This window comes from Brienomyrus brachyistius, chromosome 2, assembly GCF_023856365.1.
Source record: "Brienomyrus brachyistius isolate T26 chromosome 2, BBRACH_0.4, whole genome shotgun sequence".
Taxonomy (NCBI): domain Eukaryota; kingdom Metazoa; phylum Chordata; class Actinopteri; order Osteoglossiformes; family Mormyridae; genus Brienomyrus; species Brienomyrus brachyistius.
This window is the reverse complement of record NC_064534.1, coordinates 42604045-42621956: the sequence shown is the minus strand read 5'-3', so window position 1 is coordinate 42621956 and position 17912 is coordinate 42604045. Positions and strand designations below refer to the sequence as shown.

The 17912-nt window shown below is 44.4% G+C and overlaps 11 non-coding genes and 4 pseudogenes across 11 annotated transcripts; all 15 read right to left on the bottom strand.

Moving 5' to 3' along the window:
- Positions 1-444: 444 nt before the first annotated feature.
- Positions 445-563, bottom strand: LOC125734620 (5S ribosomal RNA). Its single transcript, XR_007393924.1, has one exon. It is a non-coding gene; the product is annotated as a 5S ribosomal RNA (ribosomal RNA).
- Positions 564-1637: 1074 nt separating this feature from the next.
- Positions 1638-1756, bottom strand: LOC125733245 (5S ribosomal RNA). Its single transcript, XR_007392596.1, has one exon. It is a non-coding gene; the product is annotated as a 5S ribosomal RNA (ribosomal RNA).
- Positions 1757-2834: 1078 nt separating this feature from the next.
- LOC125735436 (5S ribosomal RNA) lies at positions 2835-2953 on the bottom strand. Its single transcript, XR_007394732.1, has one exon. It is a non-coding gene; the product is annotated as a 5S ribosomal RNA (ribosomal RNA).
- A 1076-nt stretch (positions 2954-4029) lies between these two features.
- On the bottom strand, positions 4030-4148 carry LOC125731294 (5S ribosomal RNA). The gene has a single exon (XR_007391580.1). It is a non-coding gene; the product is annotated as a 5S ribosomal RNA (ribosomal RNA).
- Positions 4149-5222: 1074 nt separating this feature from the next.
- On the bottom strand, positions 5223-5341 carry LOC125731404 (5S ribosomal RNA; annotated as a pseudogene).
- Positions 5342-6419: 1078 nt separating this feature from the next.
- On the bottom strand, positions 6420-6528 carry LOC125732084 (5S ribosomal RNA; annotated as a pseudogene).
- A 1054-nt stretch (positions 6529-7582) lies between these two features.
- On the bottom strand, positions 7583-7701 carry LOC125730972 (5S ribosomal RNA). Its single transcript, XR_007391265.1, has one exon. It is a non-coding gene; the product is annotated as a 5S ribosomal RNA (ribosomal RNA).
- A 1076-nt stretch (positions 7702-8777) lies between these two features.
- On the bottom strand, positions 8778-8897 carry LOC125731719 (5S ribosomal RNA; annotated as a pseudogene).
- A 1073-nt stretch (positions 8898-9970) lies between these two features.
- On the bottom strand, positions 9971-10089 carry LOC125736271 (5S ribosomal RNA). The gene has a single exon (XR_007395554.1). It is a non-coding gene; the product is annotated as a 5S ribosomal RNA (ribosomal RNA).
- Positions 10090-11168: 1079 nt separating this feature from the next.
- Positions 11169-11287, bottom strand: LOC125735962 (5S ribosomal RNA). The gene has a single exon (XR_007395247.1). It is a non-coding gene; the product is annotated as a 5S ribosomal RNA (ribosomal RNA).
- Positions 11288-12365: 1078 nt separating this feature from the next.
- Positions 12366-12485, bottom strand: LOC125731718 (5S ribosomal RNA; annotated as a pseudogene).
- Positions 12486-13558: 1073 nt separating this feature from the next.
- Positions 13559-13677, bottom strand: LOC125736270 (5S ribosomal RNA). Its single transcript, XR_007395553.1, has one exon. It is a non-coding gene; the product is annotated as a 5S ribosomal RNA (ribosomal RNA).
- A 1079-nt stretch (positions 13678-14756) lies between these two features.
- LOC125735961 (5S ribosomal RNA) lies at positions 14757-14875 on the bottom strand. The gene has a single exon (XR_007395246.1). It is a non-coding gene; the product is annotated as a 5S ribosomal RNA (ribosomal RNA).
- A 1076-nt stretch (positions 14876-15951) lies between these two features.
- LOC125732432 (5S ribosomal RNA) lies at positions 15952-16070 on the bottom strand. The gene has a single exon (XR_007391812.1). It is a non-coding gene; the product is annotated as a 5S ribosomal RNA (ribosomal RNA).
- A 1081-nt stretch (positions 16071-17151) lies between these two features.
- LOC125735291 (5S ribosomal RNA) lies at positions 17152-17270 on the bottom strand. Its single transcript, XR_007394588.1, has one exon. It is a non-coding gene; the product is annotated as a 5S ribosomal RNA (ribosomal RNA).
- Between the last annotated feature and the right edge of the window lie 642 nt (positions 17271-17912).

Here is a 17912-nt window from a genome sequence, read left to right as displayed (position 1 = left end):
TCTGTTCTTTTAAATACAGCTTTTAGCAAGTTTTGAAAGGAGAAGAGCAGAACTTGCTATGCCAATAATATCGAGTCTTCTGTGGCGAAGTGGTTTTTGCATAGAAAACAAAGCGGTCAGTTGAAGAGGAATAATATCAGTACTTTGTTTAAAACTGTGTGTAAAAAGCTGTCTCTTTATCATTAACAATAAGTTGTAAAACGTGAATGGGGAGTGACAGTCTTCAAGTTTGTGAGAAGATCGCGCCCTGGTGGAATAAAGGCACGAACAGCTTACAGCACCTAGAATTACCAGGAAGTATTTAGAGTAAAACGGTGTGTAAAAGCTACCTTTATGAATGAGAGAAAAATATATATATATATAAAATAGTAAAATGGAAGGGGAGTGATAGATTTAAATTAATCGTGAAGTGGAGCGCATCCTGTATAAAGTAAAAGTGAGAAAAGCTTACAGCACCTGGTATTCCCAGGAGGTCTCCCATCCAAGTACTAACCAGACCCTACCCTGCTTGGCTTCCGAGATCAGACAAGATCGGGCGTGTTCAGGGTGGTATGGCCGTAAGCGAGAGACGCGACCAAAAACAGCCCTTTTGCATTACACGCGTCTATACATGCCAGTTAGTCCCATTGGATCCTACTCCTGTTTTTTTTTTTTTTTTTATCTGACTCACACTGCAGCACCACCATCCAATCGGCAGCGCCGGACCCACACCAAACATTCACCAAACTACTCAGCCGGCAGCCTACCACAATTATTCCATTCTTTCCGCATCCGCACACTTCCTTCTTTTTAACTCCTTTTCACTACCGCACAGGTTAATCACCGCACGTCCCCCGCCGGCAAACATTACTCCTTTGCCTACTGCATGCAGGCTTCTCTTAACGACCCTCTGTTATCAACTCCGCTAACAGCCACAAAATCTCCGCCGCACGAAGCCCACTGGTAGCTGCTGAATCACATGCTTCCCCAAAACGTCGCGCTGTCAGAACACTGGGAGCTACACACACCAACAAGTCCATACTGCAGGCTGCAGCCAGAACAATTTTCTACATTCAAACATCGACGGCCTCTTCTCTCTAAAAATTCACCAGACCGCTTCTACCACCAGCAAAGAAGTTTCCATCCCTAATTCCTCTGTGATTCCCACTAACCTAAACATTAAGCTGGCATTGAAGGGTGTGAATTACCCCGGCCAACCTGTTCTTTTAAATACAGCTTTTAGCAAGTTTTGAAAGGAGAAGAGCAGAACTTGCTATGCCAATAATATCGAGTCTTCTGTGGCGAAGTGGTTTTTGCATAGAAAACAAAGCGTTCAGTTGAAGAGGAATAATATCAGTACTTTGTTTAAAACTGTGTGTAAAAAGCTGTCTCTTTATCATTAACAATAAGTTGTAAAATGTGAATGGGGAGTGACAGTCTTCAAGTTTGTGAGAAGATCGCGCCCTGGTGGAATAAAGGCACGAACAGCTTACAGCACCTAGAATTACCAGGAAGTATTTAGAGTAAAACGGTTTCTAAAAGCTGCCTTTATGAATGAGAGAAAAAAAATATATATATATATAAAATAGTAAAATGGAAGGGGAGTGATAGATTTAAATTAATCGTGAAGTGGAGCGCCCCCCGTTTAAAGTAAAAAAAGCTTACAGCACCTGGTATTCCCAGGTGGTCTCCCATCCAAGTACTAACCAGACCCTACCCTGCTTAGCTTCCGAGATCAGACGAGATCAGGCGTGTTCAGGGTGGTATGGCCGTAAGCGAGAGATGCTACCAAAAACAGCCCTTTTGCATTACACGCCTCTATACATGCCAGTTGGTCCCATTGGATCCTACTAATGTTGTTTTTTTTTTTTTATCTGACTCACACTGCAGCCCCACCATCCAATCGGCAGCGCCGGACCCACACCAAACATTCACCAAACTACTCAGCCAGCAGCCTACCACAATTATTCCATTCTTTCCGCATCCGCACACTTCCTTCTTTTTAACTCCTTTTCACTACCGCACAGGTTAATCGCCGCACGTCCCCCGCCGGCAAACATTACTCCTTTGCCTACTGCATGCAGGCTTCTCTTAACGACCCTCTGTTATCAACTCCGCTAACAGCCACAAAATCTCCGCCGCACGAAACCCACTGGTAGCTGCTGAATCACATGCTTCCCCAAAACGTCACGCTGTCAGAACACTGGGAGCTACACACACCAACAAGTCTATACTGCAGGCTGCAGCCAGAACAATTTTCTACATTCAAACATCGACGGCCTCTTCTCTCTAAAAATTCACCAGACCGCTTCTACCACCAGCAAAGAAGTTTCCATCCATAATTCCTCTGTGACTCCCACTAACCTAAACATTAAGCTGGCATTGAAGGGTGTGAATTACCCCGGCCAATCTGTTCTTTTAAATACAGCTTTTAGCAAGTTTTGAAAGGAGAAGAGCAGAACTTGCTATGCCAATAAAATCGAGTCTTCTGTGGCGAAGTGGTTTTTGCATAGAAAACAAAGCGGTCAGTTGAAGAGGAATAATATCAGTACTTTGTTTAAAACTGTGTGTAAAAAGCTGTCTCTTTATCATTAACAATAAGTTTTAAAACGTGAATGGGGAGTGACAGTCTTCAAGTTTGTGAGAAGATCGCGCCCTGGTGGAATAAAGGCACGAACAGCTTACAGCACCTTGAATTACCAGGAAGTATTTAGAGTAAAACGGTTTCTAAAAGCTGCCTTTATGAATGAGAGAAAAAAATATATATATATATAAAATAGTAAAATGGAAGGGGAGTGATAGATTTAAATTAATCGTGAAGTGGAGCGCCCCCTGTATAAAGTAAAAGTGAGAAAAGCTTACAGCACCCGGTATTCCCAGGTGGTCTTCCATCCAAGTACTAACCAGACCCTAGCCTGCTTAGCTTCCGAGATCAGACGAGATCGGGCGCGTTCAGGGTGGTATGGCCGTAAGCGAGTGACGCTACCAAAAATAGTCCTTTTGCATTACACGCGTCTATACATGCCAGTTAGTCCCATTGGATCCTACTCCTGTTTTTTTTTTTTTTTTTATCTGACTCACACTGCAGCACCACCATCCAATCGGCAGTGCCGGAACCACACCAAACATTCACCAAACTACTCAGCCGGCAGCCTACCACAATTATTCCATTCTTTCCGCATCCGCACACTTCCTTCTCTTTAACTCCTTTTCACTACCGCACAGGTTAATCGCCGCACGTCCCCCGCCGGCAAACATTACTCCTTTGCCTACCGCATGCAGGCTTCTCTTAACGACCCTCTGTAATCAACTCCGCTAACAGCCACAAAATCTCTGCCGCACGAAGCCCACTGGTAGCTGCTGAATCACATGCTTCCCCAAAACGTCGTGCTGTCAGAACACTGGGAGCTACACACACCAACAAGTCCATACTGCAGGCTGCAGCCAGAACAATTTTCTACATTCAAACATCGACGGCCTCTTCTCTCTAAAAATTCACCAGACCGCTTCTACCACCAGCAAAGAAGTTTCCATCCCTAATTCCTCTGTGATTCCCACTAACCTAAACATTAAGCTGGCATTGAAGGGTGTGAATTACCCCGGCCAATCTGTTCTTTTAAATACAGCTTTTAGTAAGTTTTGAAAGGAGAAGAGCAGAACTTGCTATGCCAATAATATCGAGTCTTCTGTGGCGAAGTGGTTTTTGCATAGAAAACAAAGCGGTCAGTTGAAGAGGAATAATATCAGTACTTTGTTTAAAACTGTGTGTAAAAAGCTGTCTCTTTATCATTAACAATAAGTTGTAAAACGTGAATGGGGAGTGACAGTCTTCAAGTTTGTGAGAAGATCGCGCCCTGGTGGAATAAAGCCACGAACAGCTTACAGCACCTAGAATTACCAGGAAGTATTTAGAGTAAAACGGTTTCTATAAGCTGGCTTTATGAAAGAGAGAAAAAAAATATATATATAAAATAGTAAAATGGAAGGGGAGTGATAGATTTAAATTAATCGTGAAGTGGAGCGCCCCCTGTATAAAGTAAAAGTGAGAAAAGCTTACAGCACCTGGTATTCCCAGGAGGTCTCCCATCCAAGTACTAACCAGACCCTACCCTGATTGGCTTCCGAGATCAGATGAGATCAGGCGTGTTCAGGCGGGCATGGCCATAAGCGAGAGATGCTACCAAAAACAGCCCTTTTGCATTACACGCCTCTATACATGCCAGTTGGTCCCATTGGATCCTACTAATGTTTTTTTTTTTTTTTATCTGACTCACACTGCAGCCCCACCATCCAATCGGCAACGCCGGACCCACACCAAACATTCACCAAACTACTCAGCCGGCAGCCTACCACAATTATTCCATTCTTTCCGCATCCGCACACTTCCTTCTTTTTAACTCCTTTTCACTACCGCACAAGTTAATCGCCGCACGTCCCCCGCCGGCAAACATTACTCCTTTGCCTACTGCATGCAGGCTTCTCTTAACGACCCTCTGTTATCAACTCCGCTAACAGCCACAAAATCTCCGCCGCACGAAGCCCACTGGTAGCTGCTGAATCACATGCTTCCCCAAAACGTCGCGCTGTCAGAACACTGGGAGCTACACACACCAACAAGTCCATACTGCAGGCTACAGCCAGAACAATTTTCTACATTCAAACATCGACGGCCTCTTCTCTCTAAAAATTCACCAGACCGCTTCTACCACCAGCAAAGAAGTTTCCATCCCTAATTCCTCTGTGATTCCCACTAACCTAAACATTAAGCTGGCATTGAAGGGTGTGAATTACCCCGGCCAATCTGTTCTTTTAAATACAGCTTTTAGTAAGTTTTGAAAGGAGAAGAGCAGAACTTGCTATGCCAATAATATCGAGTCTTCTGTGGCGAAGTGGTTTTTGCATAGAAAACAAAGCGGTCAGTTGAAGAGGAATAATATCAGTACTTTGTTTAAAACTGTGTGTAAAAAGCTGTCTCTTTATCATTAACAATAAGTTGTAAAACGTGAATGGGGAGTGACAGTCTTCAAGTTTGTGAGAAGATCGCGCCCTGGTGGAATAAAGGCACGAACAGCTTACAGCACCTAGAATTACCAGGAAGTATTTAGAGTAAAACGGTTTCTATAAGCTGGCTTTATGAAAGAGAGAAAAAAAATATATATATAAAATAGTAAAATGGAAGGGGAGTGCTAGATTTAAATTAATCGTGAAGTGGAGCGCCCCCTGTATAAAGTAAAAGTGAGAAAAGCTTACAGCACCTGGTATTCCCAGGAGGTCTCCCATCCAAGTACTAATCAGACCCTACCCTGATTGGCTTCCGAGATCAGATGAGATCAGGCGTGTTCAGGCGGGCATGGCCATAAGCGAGAGATGCTACCAAAAACAGCCCTTTTGCATTACACGCCTCTATACATGCCAGGTGGTCCCATTGGATCCTACTAATGTTTTTTTTTTTTTTTATCTGACTCACACTGCAGCCCCACCATCTAATCGGCAACGCCGGACCCACACCAAACATTCACCAAACTACTCAGCCGGCAGCCTACCACAATTATTCCATTCTTTCCGCATCCGCACACTTCCTTCTTTTTAACTCCTTTTCACTACCGCACAAGTTAATCGCCGCACGTCCCCCGCCGGCAAACATTACTCCTTTGCCTACTGCATGCAGGCTTCTCTTAACGACCCTCTGTTATCAACTCCGCTAACAGCCACAAAATCTCCGCCGCACGAAGCCCACTGGTAGCTGCTGAATCACATGCTTCCCCAAAACGTCGCGCTGTCAGAACACTGGGAGCTACACACACCAACAAGTCCATACTGCAGGCTACAGCCAGAACAATTTTCTACATTCAAACATCGACGGCCTCTTCTCTCTAAAAATTCACCAGACCGCTTCTACCACCAGCAAAGAAGTTTCCATCCCTAATTCCTCTGTGATTCCCACTAACCTAAACATTAAGCTGGCATTGAAGGGTGTGAATTACCCCGGCCAATCTGTTCTTTTAAATACAGCTTTTAGCAAGTTTTGAAAGGAGAAGAGCAGAACTTGCTATGCCAATAATATCGAGTCTTCTGTGGCAAAGTGGTTTTTGCATAGAAAACAAAGCGGTCAGTTGAAGAGGAATAATGTCAGTACTTTGTTTAAAACTGTGTGTAAAAAGCTGTCTCTTTATCATTAACAATAAGTTGTAAAACGTGAATGGGGAGTGACAGTCTTCAAGTTTGTGAGAAGATCGCGCCCTGGTGGAATAAAGGCACGAACAGCTTACAGCACCTAGAATTACCAGGAAGTATTTAGAGTAAAACGGTTTCTAAAAGCTGCCTTTATGAATGAGAGAAAAAAAAAATATATATATATAAAATAGTAAAATGGAAGGGGAGTGATAGATTTAAATTCATCGTGAAGTGGAGCGCCCCCTGTATAAAGTAAAAGTGAGAAAAGCTTACAGCACCTGGGATTCCCCGGAAGTCTCCCATCCAAGTACTAACCAGACCCTACCCTGCTTAGCTTCCAAGATCAGGCGTGTTCAGGGTGGTATGGCCATAAGCGTGAGACGCTACCAAAAACAGCCCTTTTGCATTACACGCGTCTATACATGCCAGTTAGTCCCATTGGATTCTACTCCTGTTTTTTTTTTTTTTTATCTGACTCACACTGCAGCACCACCATCCAATCGGCAGCGCCGGACCCACACCAAACATTCACCAAACTACTCAGCCGGCAGCCTACCACAATTATTCCATTCTTTCCGCATCCGCACACTTCCTTCTTTTTAACTCCTTTTCACTACCGCACAGGTTAATCGCCGCACGTCCCCCGCCGGCAAACATTACTCCTTTGCCTACTGCATGCAGGCTTCTCTTAACGACCCTCTGTTATTAACTCCGCTAACAGCCACAAAATCTCCGCCGCACGAAGCCCACTGGTAGCTGCTGAATCACATGCTTCCCCAAAACGTCACGCTGTCAGAACACTGGGAGCTACACACACCAACAAGTACATAATGCAGGCTGCAGCCAGAACAATTTTCTACATTCAAACATCGACGGCCTCTTCTCTCTAAAAATTCACCAGACCGCTTCTACCACCAGCAAAGAAGTTTCCATCCCTAATTCCTTTGTGATTCCCACTAACCTAAACATTAAGCTGGCATTGAAGGGTGTGAATTACCCCGGCCAATCTGTTCTTTTAAATACAGCTTTTAGCAAGTTTTGAAAGGAGAAGAGCAGAACTTGCTATGCCAATAATATCGAGTCTTCTGTGGCGAAGTGGTTTTTGCATAGAAAACAAAGCGGAGGAATAATATCAGTACTTTGTTTAAAACTGTGTGTAAAAAGCTGTCTCTTTATCATTAACAATAAGTTGTAAAACGTGAATGGGGAGTGACAGTCTTCAAGTTTGTGAGAAGATCGCGCCCTGGTGGAATAAAGGCACGAACAGCTTACAGCACCTAGAATTACCAGGCAGTATTTAGAGTAAAACGTGTGTAAAAGCTGCCTTAATGAATGAGAGAAAAAAGAAATATATAAAATAGTAAGGGGAGTGATAGATTTAAATTAATCGTGAGGTGGAGTGCCCCCTGTATAAAGTAAAAGTGAGAAAAGCTTACAGCACGTGGTATTCCCAGGCAGTCACCCATCCAAGTACTAACCAGACCCTACCCCACTTAGCTTCCGAGATCAGACGAGATCGGGCGTGTTCAGGGTGGTATGGCCATAAACGAGAGCCACGAACAAAAACAGCCCTTTTGCATTACACGCCTCTATACATGCCAGTTAGTCCCATTGGATCCTACTCCTGTTTTTTTTTTTTATCTGACTCACACTGCAGCCCCACCAGCCAATTGGCAGCGCCGGACCCACACCAAACATTCACCAAACTACTCAGCCGGCAGCCTACCACAATTATTCCATTCTTTCCGCATCCGCACACTTCCTTCTCTTTAACTCCTTTTCACTACCGCACAGGTTAATCGCCGCACGTCCCCCGCCGGCAAACATTACTCCTTTGCCTACCGCATGCAGGCTTCTCTTAACGACCCTCTGTTATCAACTCCGCTAACAGCCACAAAATCTCCGCCGCACGAAGCCCACTGGTAGCTGTTGAATCACATGCTTCCCCAAAACGTCGCGCTGTCAGAACACTGGGAGCTACACACGCCAACAAGTCCATACTGCAGGCTGCAGCCAGAACAATTTTCTACATTCAAACATCGACGGCTTCTTCTCTCTAAAAATTCACCAGAACGCTTCTACAACCAGCAAAGAAGTTTCCATCCCTAATTCCTCTGTGATTCCCACCAACCTAAACATTAATCTGGCATTGAAGGATGTGAATTACCCCGGCCAGCCTGCTCTTTTAAATACAGCTTTTAGCGAGTTTTGAAAGGAGGAGAAGAGCAGACCTTGCTATGCCAATAATATCGAGTCTTCTATGGTGAAGTGGTTTTTGCATAGAAAACAAAGCGGTGAGTTGAAGAGGAATTATATCAGTACTTTGTTTAAAACTGTGTGTAAAAAGCTGTCTCTTTATCATTAACAATAAGTTGTAAAACGTGAATGGGGAGTGACAGTCTTCAAGTTTGTGAGAAGATCGCGTCCTGGTGGAATAAAGGCACGAACAGCTTACAGCACCTAGAATTGCCAGGCAGTATTTAGAGTAAAACGGTTTCTAAAAGCTGCCTTTATGAAAGAGAGAAAAAAAATATATATATATAAAATAGTAAAATGGAAGGGGAGTGATAGATTTAAATTAATCGTGAAGTGGAGCGCCCCCTGTATAAAGTAAAAGTGAGAAAAGCTTACGGCACCTGGTATTTCCAGGTGGTCTTCCTTCCAAGTACTAACCAGACCTTACCCTGCTTAGCTTACCGAGATCGGACGAGATCGGGTGTGTTCAGGGTGGTACGGCCGTAAGCGAGAGACACTACCAAAAACAGCTCTTTTGCATTACACGCGTCTATACATGCCAGTTAGTCCCATTGGATCCTACACCTGTTTTTTTTTTTTTATCTGACTCACACTGCAGCCCCACCATCCAATTGGCAGCGCCGGACCCACACCAAACATTCACCAAACTACTCAGCCGGCAGCCTACCACAATTATTCCATTCTTTCCGCATCCGCACACTTCCTTCTCTTTAACTCCTTTTCACTACCGCACAGGTTAATCGCCGCACGTCCCCCGCCAGCAAACATTACTCCTTTGCCTACCGCATGCAGGCTTCTCTTAACGACCCTCTGTTATCAACTCCGCTAACAGCCACAAAATCTCCGCCGCACGAAGCCCACTGGTAGCTGTTGAATCACATGCTTCCCCAAAACGTCGCGCTGTCAGAACACTGGGAGCTACACACGCCAACAAGTCCATACTGCAGGCTGCAGCCAGAACAATTTTCTACATTCAAACATCGGCGGCCTCTTCTCTCTAAAAATTCACCAGACCGCTTCTACCACCAGCAAAGAAGTTTCCATCCCTAATTCCTCTGTGATTCCCACTAACCTAAACATTAAGCTGGCATTGAAGGGTGTGAATTACCCCGGCCAATCTGTTCTTTTAAATACAGCTTTTAGCAAGTTTTGAAAGGAGAAGAGCAGAACTTGCTATGCCAATAATATCGAGTCTTCTGTGGTGAAGTGGTTTTTGCATAGAAAACAAAGCGGTGAGTTGAAGAGGAATTATATCAGTACTTTGTTTAAAACTGTGTGTAAAAAGCTGTCTCTTTGTTATTAACAATAAGTTGTAAAACTTGAATGGGGAGTGACAGTCTTCAAGTTTGTGAGAAGATCGCGCCCTGGTGGAATAAAGGCACGAACAGCTTACAGCAGCTAGAATTACCAGGCAGTATTTAGAGTAAAACGGTTTCTAAAAGCTGCCTTTATGAATGAGAGAAAAAAAAATATATATATAAAATAGTAAAATGGAAGGGGAGTGATAGATTTAAATTAATCGTGAAGTGGAGCGCCCCCTGTATAAAGTAAAAGTGAGAAAAGCTTACAGCACCTGGTATTCCCAGGTGGCCTCCCATCCAAGTACTAACCAGACCCTACCTTGCTTAGCTTCCGAGATCAGACGAGATCGGGCGTGTTTAGGGTGGTATGGCCGTAAGCAAGAGCTGCTAACAAAAACAGCCCTTTTGTGTTACACGCCTCTATACATGCCAGTTAGTCCCATTGTATCCTACTCCTGGTTTTTTTTTTTTTTTTATCTGACTCACACTGCAGCCCCACCATCCAATCGGCAGTGCTGGACCCACACCAAACATTCACCAAACTACTCAGCTGGCAGCCTACCACAATTATTCCATTCTTTCCGCATCCACACACTTCCTTCTCTTTAAGTCCTTTTCACTACCGCACAGGTTAATCGCCGCATGTCCCCCTCCGGCAAACATTACTCCTTTGCCTACCGCATGCAGGCTTCTCTTAACGACCCTCTGTTATCAACTCCGCTAACAGCCACAAAATCTCCGCTGCACGAAGCCCACTGGTAGCTGCTGAATCACATGCTTCCCCAAAACATTGCGCTGTCAGAACACTGGGAGCTACACACACCAACAAGTCCATACTGCAGGCTGCAGCCAGAACAATTTTCTACATTGAAACATCGACGGCCTCATCTCTCTAAAAATTCACCAGACCGCTTCTACCACCAGCAAAGAAGTTTCCATCCCTAATTCCTCTGTGATTCCCACTAACCTAAACATTAAGTTGGCATTGAAGGGCGTGAATTACCCCGGCCAACCTGCTCTTTTAAATACAGCTTTTAGCAAGTTTTGAAAGGAGAAGAGCAGAACTTGCTATGCCAATAATATCGAGTCTTCTGTGGCGAAGTGGTTTTTGCATAGAAAACAAAGCGGTCAGTTGAAGAGGAATAATATCAGTACTTTGTTTAAAACTGTGTGTAAAAAGCTGTCTCTTTATCATTAACAATAAGTTGTAAAACGTGAATGGGGAGTGACAGTCTTCAAGTTGGTGAGAAGATCGCGCCCTGGTGGAATAAAGGCACGAACAGTTTACAGCACCTAGAATTACCAGGAAGTATTTAGAGTAAAACGGTTTCTAAAAGCTGCCTTTATGAATGAGACAAAAATATATATATATATATAAAATAGTAAAATGGAAGGGGAGTGATAGATTTAAATTAATCGTGAAGTGGAGCGCCCCCTGTATAAAGTAAAAGTGAGAAAAGCTTACAGCACCTGGTATTCCCAGGTGGTTTCCCATCCAAGTACTAACCAGACCCTACCCTGCTTAGCTTCCAAGATCAGACGAGATCGGGCGTGTTCAGGGTGGTATGGCCGTGAGCGAGAAAAACTACCAAAAACAGCCCTTTTGCATTACACGCCTCTATACATGCCAGTTAGTCCCATTGGATCCTACTCCTGTTTTTTTTTTTTTTATCTGACTCACACTGCAGCCCCACCATCCAATCGGCAGCGCCGGACCCACACCAAACATTCACCAAACTACTCAGCCGGCAGCCTACCACAATTATTCCATTCTTTCCGCATCCGCACACTTCCTTCTTTTTAACTCCTTTTCACTACCGCACAGGTTAATCGCCGCACGTCCCCCGCCGGCAAACATTACTCCTTTGCCTACTGCATGTAGGCTTCTCTTAACGACCCTCTGTTATCAACTCCGCTAACAGCCACAAAATCTCCGCCGCACGAAGCCCACTGGTAGCTGTTGAATCACATGCTTCCCCAAAACGTCGCGCTGTCAGAACACTGGGAGCTACACACGCCAACAAGTCCATACTGCAGGCTGCAGCCAGAACAATTTTCTACATTCAAACATCGACGGCTTCTTCTCTCTAAAAATTCACCAGAACGCTTCTACAACCAGCAAAGAAGTTTCCATCCCTAATTCCTCTGTGATTCCCACCAACCTAAACATTAATCTGGCATTGAAGGATGTGAATTACCCCGGCCAGCCTGCTCTTTTAAATACAGCTTTTAGCGAGTTTTGAAAGGAGGAGAAGAGCAGACCTTGCTATGCCAATAATATCGAGTCTTCTATGGTGAAGTGGTTTTTGCATAGAAAACAAAGCGGTGAGTTGAAGAGGAATTATATCAGTACTTTGTTTAAAACTGTGTGTAAAAAGCTGTCTCTTTATCATTAACAATAAGTTGTAAAACGTGAATGGGGAGTGACAGTCTTCAAGTTTGTGAGAAGATCGCGTCCTGGTGGAATAAAGGCACGAACAGCTTACAGCACCTAGAATTGCCAGGCAGTATTTAGAGTAAAACGGTTTCTAAAAGCTGCCTTTATGAAAGAGAGAAAAAAAATATATATATATAAAATAGTAAAATGGAAGGGGAGTGATAGATTTAAATTAATCGTGAAGTGGAGCGCCCCCTGTATAAAGTAAAAGTGAGAAAAGCTTACGGCACCTGGTATTTCCAGGTGGTCTTCCTTCCAAGTACTAACCAGACCTTACCCTGCTTAGCTTACCGAGATCGGACGAGATCGGGTGTGTTCAGGGTGGTACGGCCGTAAGCGAGAGACACTACCAAAAACAGCTCTTTTGCATTACACGCGTCTATACATGCCAGTTAGTCCCATTGGATCCTACACCTGTTTTTTTTTTTTTATCTGACTCACACTGCAGCCCCACCATCCAATTGGCAGCGCCGGACCCACACCAAACATTCACCAAACTACTCAGCCGGCAGCCTACCACAATTATTCCATTCTTTCCGCATCCGCACACTTCCTTCTCTTTAACTCCTTTTCACTACCGCACAGGTTAATCGCCGCACGTCCCCCGCCAGCAAACATTACTCCTTTGCCTACCGCATGCAGGCTTCTCTTAACGACCCTCTGTTATCAACTCCGCTAACAGCCACAAAATCTCCGCCGCACGAAGCCCACTGGTAGCTGTTGAATCACATGCTTCCCCAAAACGTCGCGCTGTCAGAACACTGGGAGCTACACACGCCAACAAGTCCATACTGCAGGCTGCAGCCAGAACAATTTTCTACATTCAAACATCGGCGGCCTCTTCTCTCTAAAAATTCACCAGACCGCTTCTACCACCAGCAAAGAAGTTTCCATCCCTAATTCCTCTGTGATTCCCACTAACCTAAACATTAAGCTGGCATTGAAGGGTGTGAATTACCCCGGCCAATCTGTTCTTTTAAATACAGCTTTTAGCAAGTTTTGAAAGGAGAAGAGCAGAACTTGCTATGCCAATAATATCGAGTCTTCTGTGGTGAAGTGGTTTTTGCATAGAAAACAAAGCGGTGAGTTGAAGAGGAATTATATCAGTACTTTGTTTAAAACTGTGTGTAAAAAGCTGTCTCTTTGTTATTAACAATAAGTTGTAAAACTTGAATGGGGAGTGACAGTCTTCAAGTTTGTGAGAAGATCGCGCCCTGGTGGAATAAAGGCACGAACAGCTTACAGCAGCTAGAATTACCAGGCAGTATTTAGAGTAAAACGGTTTCTAAAAGCTGCCTTTATGAATGAGAGAAAAAAAAATATATATATAAAATAGTAAAATGGAAGGGGAGTGATAGATTTAAATTAATCGTGAAGTGGAGCGCCCCCTGTATAAAGTAAAAGTGAGAAAAGCTTACAGCACCTGGTATTCCCAGGTGGCCTCCCATCCAAGTACTAACCAGACCCTACCTTGCTTAGCTTCCGAGATCAGACGAGATCGGGCGTGTTTAGGGTGGTATGGCCGTAAGCAAGAGCTGCTAACAAAAACAGCCCTTTTGTGTTACACGCCTCTATACATGCCAGTTAGTCCCATTGTATCCTACTCCTGGTTTTTTTTTTTTTTTTATCTGACTCACACTGCAGCCCCACCATCCAATCGGCAGTGCTGGACCCACACCAAACATTCACCAAACTACTCAGCTGGCAGCCTACCACAATTATTCCATTCTTTCCGCATCCACACACTTCCTTCTCTTTAAGTCCTTTTCACTACCGCACAGGTTAATCGCCGCATGTCCCCCTCCGGCAAACATTACTCCTTTGCCTACCGCATGCAGGCTTCTCTTAACGACCCTCTGTTATCAACTCCGCTAACAGCCACAAAATCTCCGCTGCACGAAGCCCACTGGTAGCTGCTGAATCACATGCTTCCCCAAAACATTGCGCTGTCAGAACACTGGGAGCTACACACACCAACAAGTCCATACTGCAGGCTGCAGCCAGAACAATTTTCTACATTGAAACATCGACGGCCTCATCTCTCTAAAAATTCACCAGACCGCTTCTACCACCAGCAAAGAAGTTTCCATCCCTAATTCCTCTGTGATTCCCACTAACCTAAACATTAAGTTGGCATTGAAGGGCGTGAATTACCCCGGCCAACCTGCTCTTTTAAATACAGCTTTTAGCAAGTTTTGAAAGGAGAAGAGCAGAACTTGCTATGCCAATAATATCGAGTCTTCTGTGGCGAAGTGGTTTTTGCATAGAAAACAAAGCGGTCAGTTGAAGAGGAATAATATCAGTACTTTGTTTAAAACTGTGTGTAAAAAGCTGTCTCTTTATCATTAACAATAAGTTGTAAAACGTGAATGGGGAGTGACAGTCTTCAAGTTGGTGAGAAGATCGCGCCCTGGTGGAATAAAGGCACGAACAGTTTACAGCACCTAGAATTACCAGGAAGTATTTAGAGTAAAACGGTTTCTAAAAGCTGCCTTTATGAATGAGACAAAAATATATATATATATATAAAATAGTAAAATGGAAGGGGAGTGATAGATTTAAATTAATCGTGAAGTGGAGCGCCCCCTGTATAAAGTAAAAGTGAGAAAAGCTTACAGCACCTGGTATTCCCAGGTGGTTTCCCATCCAAGTACTAACCAGACCCTACCCTGCTTAGCTTCCAAGATCAGACGAGATCGGGCGTGTTCAGGGTGGTATGGCCGTGAGCGAGAAAAACTACCAAAAACAGCCCTTTTGCATTACACGCCTCTATACATGCCAGTTAGTCCCATTGGATCCTACTCCTGTTTTTTTTTTTTTTATCTGACTCACACTGCAGCCCCACCATCCAATCGGCAGCGCCGGACCCACACCAAACATTCACCAAACTACTCAGCCGGCAGCCTACCACAATTATTCCATTCTTTCCGCATCCGCACACTTCCTTCTTTTTAACTCCTTTTCACTACCGCACAGGTTAATCGCCGCACGTCCCCCGCCGGCAAACATTACTCCTTTGCCTACTGCATGTAGGCTTCTCTTAACGACCCTCTGTTATCAACTCCGCTAACAGCCACAAAATCTCCGCCGCACGAAGCCCACTGGTAGCTGCTGAATCACATGCTTCCCCAAAACGTCGCGCTGTCAGAACACTGGGAGCTACACACACCAACAAGTCCATACTGCAGGCTGCAGCCAGAACAATTTTCTACATTCAAACATCGACGGCCTCTTCTCTCTAAAAATTCACCAGACCGCTTCTACCACCAGCAAAGAAGTTTCCATCCCTAATTCCTCTGTGATTCCCACTAACCTAAATATTAAGCTGGCATTGAAGGGTGTGAATTACCCCCGCCAATCTGTTCTTTTAAATACAGCTTTTAGCACGTTTTGAAAGGAGAAGAGCAGAACTTGCTATGCCAATAATATCGAGTCTTCTGTGGCGAAGTGGTTTTTGCATAGAAAACAAAGCGGTGAGTTGAAGAGGAATAATATCAGTACTTTGTTTAAAACTGTGTGTAAAAAGCTGTCTCTTTATCATTAACAATAAGTTGTAAAACGTGAATGGGGAGTGACCGTCTTCAAGTTTGTGAGAAGATCGCGCCCTGGTGGAATAAAGGCACGAACAGCTTACAGCACCTAGAATTACCAGGAAGTATTTAGAGTAAAACGGTTTCTAAAAGCTGCCTTTATGAATGAGAGAAAAAAAAATATATATATATAAAATAGTAAAATGGAAGGGCAGTGATAGATTTAAATTAATCGTGAAGTGGTGCGCCCCCTGTATAAAGTAAAAGTGAGAAAGGCTTACAGCACCTGGTATTCCCAGGAGGTCTCCCATCCAAGTACTAACCAGACCCTACCCTGCTTGGCTTCCGAGATCAGACGAGATCGGGCGTGTTCAGGGTGGTATGGCCGTAAGCGAGAGATGCTACCAAAAACAGCCCTTTTGCATTACACGCCTCTATACATGCCAGTTAGTCCCATTGGATCCTACTCCTGGTTTTTTTTTTTTTTTTTATCTGACTCACACTGCAGCCCCACCATCCAATCGGCAGCGCCGGACCCACACCAAACATTCACCAAACTACTCAGCCGGCAGCCTACCACAATTATTCCATTCTTTCCGCATCCGCACACTTCCTTCTTTTTAACTCCTTTTCACTACCGCACAGGTTAATCGCCGCACGTCCCCCGCCGGCAAACATTACTCCTTTGCCTACTGCATGCAGGCTTCTCTTAACGACCCTCTGTTATCAACTCCGCTAACAGCCACAAAATCTCCGCCGCACGAAGCCCACTGGTAGCTGCTGAATCACATGCTTCCCCAAAACGTCGCGCTGTCAGAACACTGGGAGCTACACACACCAACAAGTCCATACTGCAGGCTGCAGCCAGAACAATTTTCTACATTCAAACATCGACGGCCTCTTCTCTCTAAAAATTCACCAGACCGCTTCTACCACCAGCAAAGAAGTTTCCATCCCTAATTCCTCTGTGATTCCCACTAACCTAAACATTAAGCTGGCATTGAAGGGTGTGAATTACCCCGGCCAATCTGTTCTTTTAAATACAGCTTTTAGCAAGTTTTGAAAGGAGAAGAGCAGAACTTGCTATGCCAATAATATCGAGTCTTCTGTGGCGAAGTGGTTTTTGCATAGAAAACAAAGCGGTCAGTTGAAGAGGAATAATATCAGTACTTTGTTTAAAACTGTGTGTAAAAAGCTGTCTCTTTATCATTAACAATAAGTTGTAAAACGTGAATGGGGAGTGACAGTCTTCAAGTTTGTGAGAAGATCGCGCCCTGGTGGAATAAAGGCACGAACAGCTTACAGCACCTAGAATTACCAGGAAGTATTTAGAGTAAAACGGTTTCTAAAAGCTGCCTTTATGAATGAGAGAAAAAAAAAAAATATATATATAAAATAGTAAAATGGAAGGGGAGTGATAGATTTAAATTAATCGTGAAGTGGAGTGCCCCCTGTATAAAGTAAAAGTGAGAAAAGCTTACAGCACCTGGTATTCCCAGGTGGTCTCCCATCCAAGTACTAACCATACCCTACCCTACTTAGCTTCCGAGATCAGACGAGATCGGGCGTGTTCAGGGTGGTATGGCCGTAAGCGAGAGATGCTACCAAAAACAGCCCTTTTGCATTACACGCGTCTCTACATGCCAGTTAGTCCCATTGGATCCTACTCCTGGTTTTTTTTTTTTTTTTATCTGACTCACACTGCAGCACCACCATCCAATCGGCAGCGCCGGACCCACACCAAACATTCACCAAACTACTCAGCCGGCAGCCTACCACAATTATTCCATTCTTTCCGCATCCGCACACTTCCTTCTCTTTAAGTCCTTTTCACTACCTCACAGGTTAATCGCCGCATGTCCCCCGCCGGCAAACATTACTCCTTTGCCTACCGTATGCAGGCTTCTCTTAACGACCCTCTGTTATCAACTCCGCTAACAGCCACAAAATCTCCGCCGCACGAAGCCCACTGGTTGCTGTTGAATCACATGCTTCCCCAAAATGTCACGCTGTCAGAACACTGGGAGCTACACACACCAACAAGTCCATACTGCAGGCTACAGCCAGAACAATTTTCTACATTCAAACATCGACGGCCTTTTCTCTCTAAAAATTCACCAGACCGCTTCTACCACCAGCAAAGAAGTTTCCATCCCTAATTCCTCTGTGATTCCCACTAACCTAAACATTAAGCTGGCATTGAAGGGTGTGAATTACCCCGGCCAATCTGTTCTT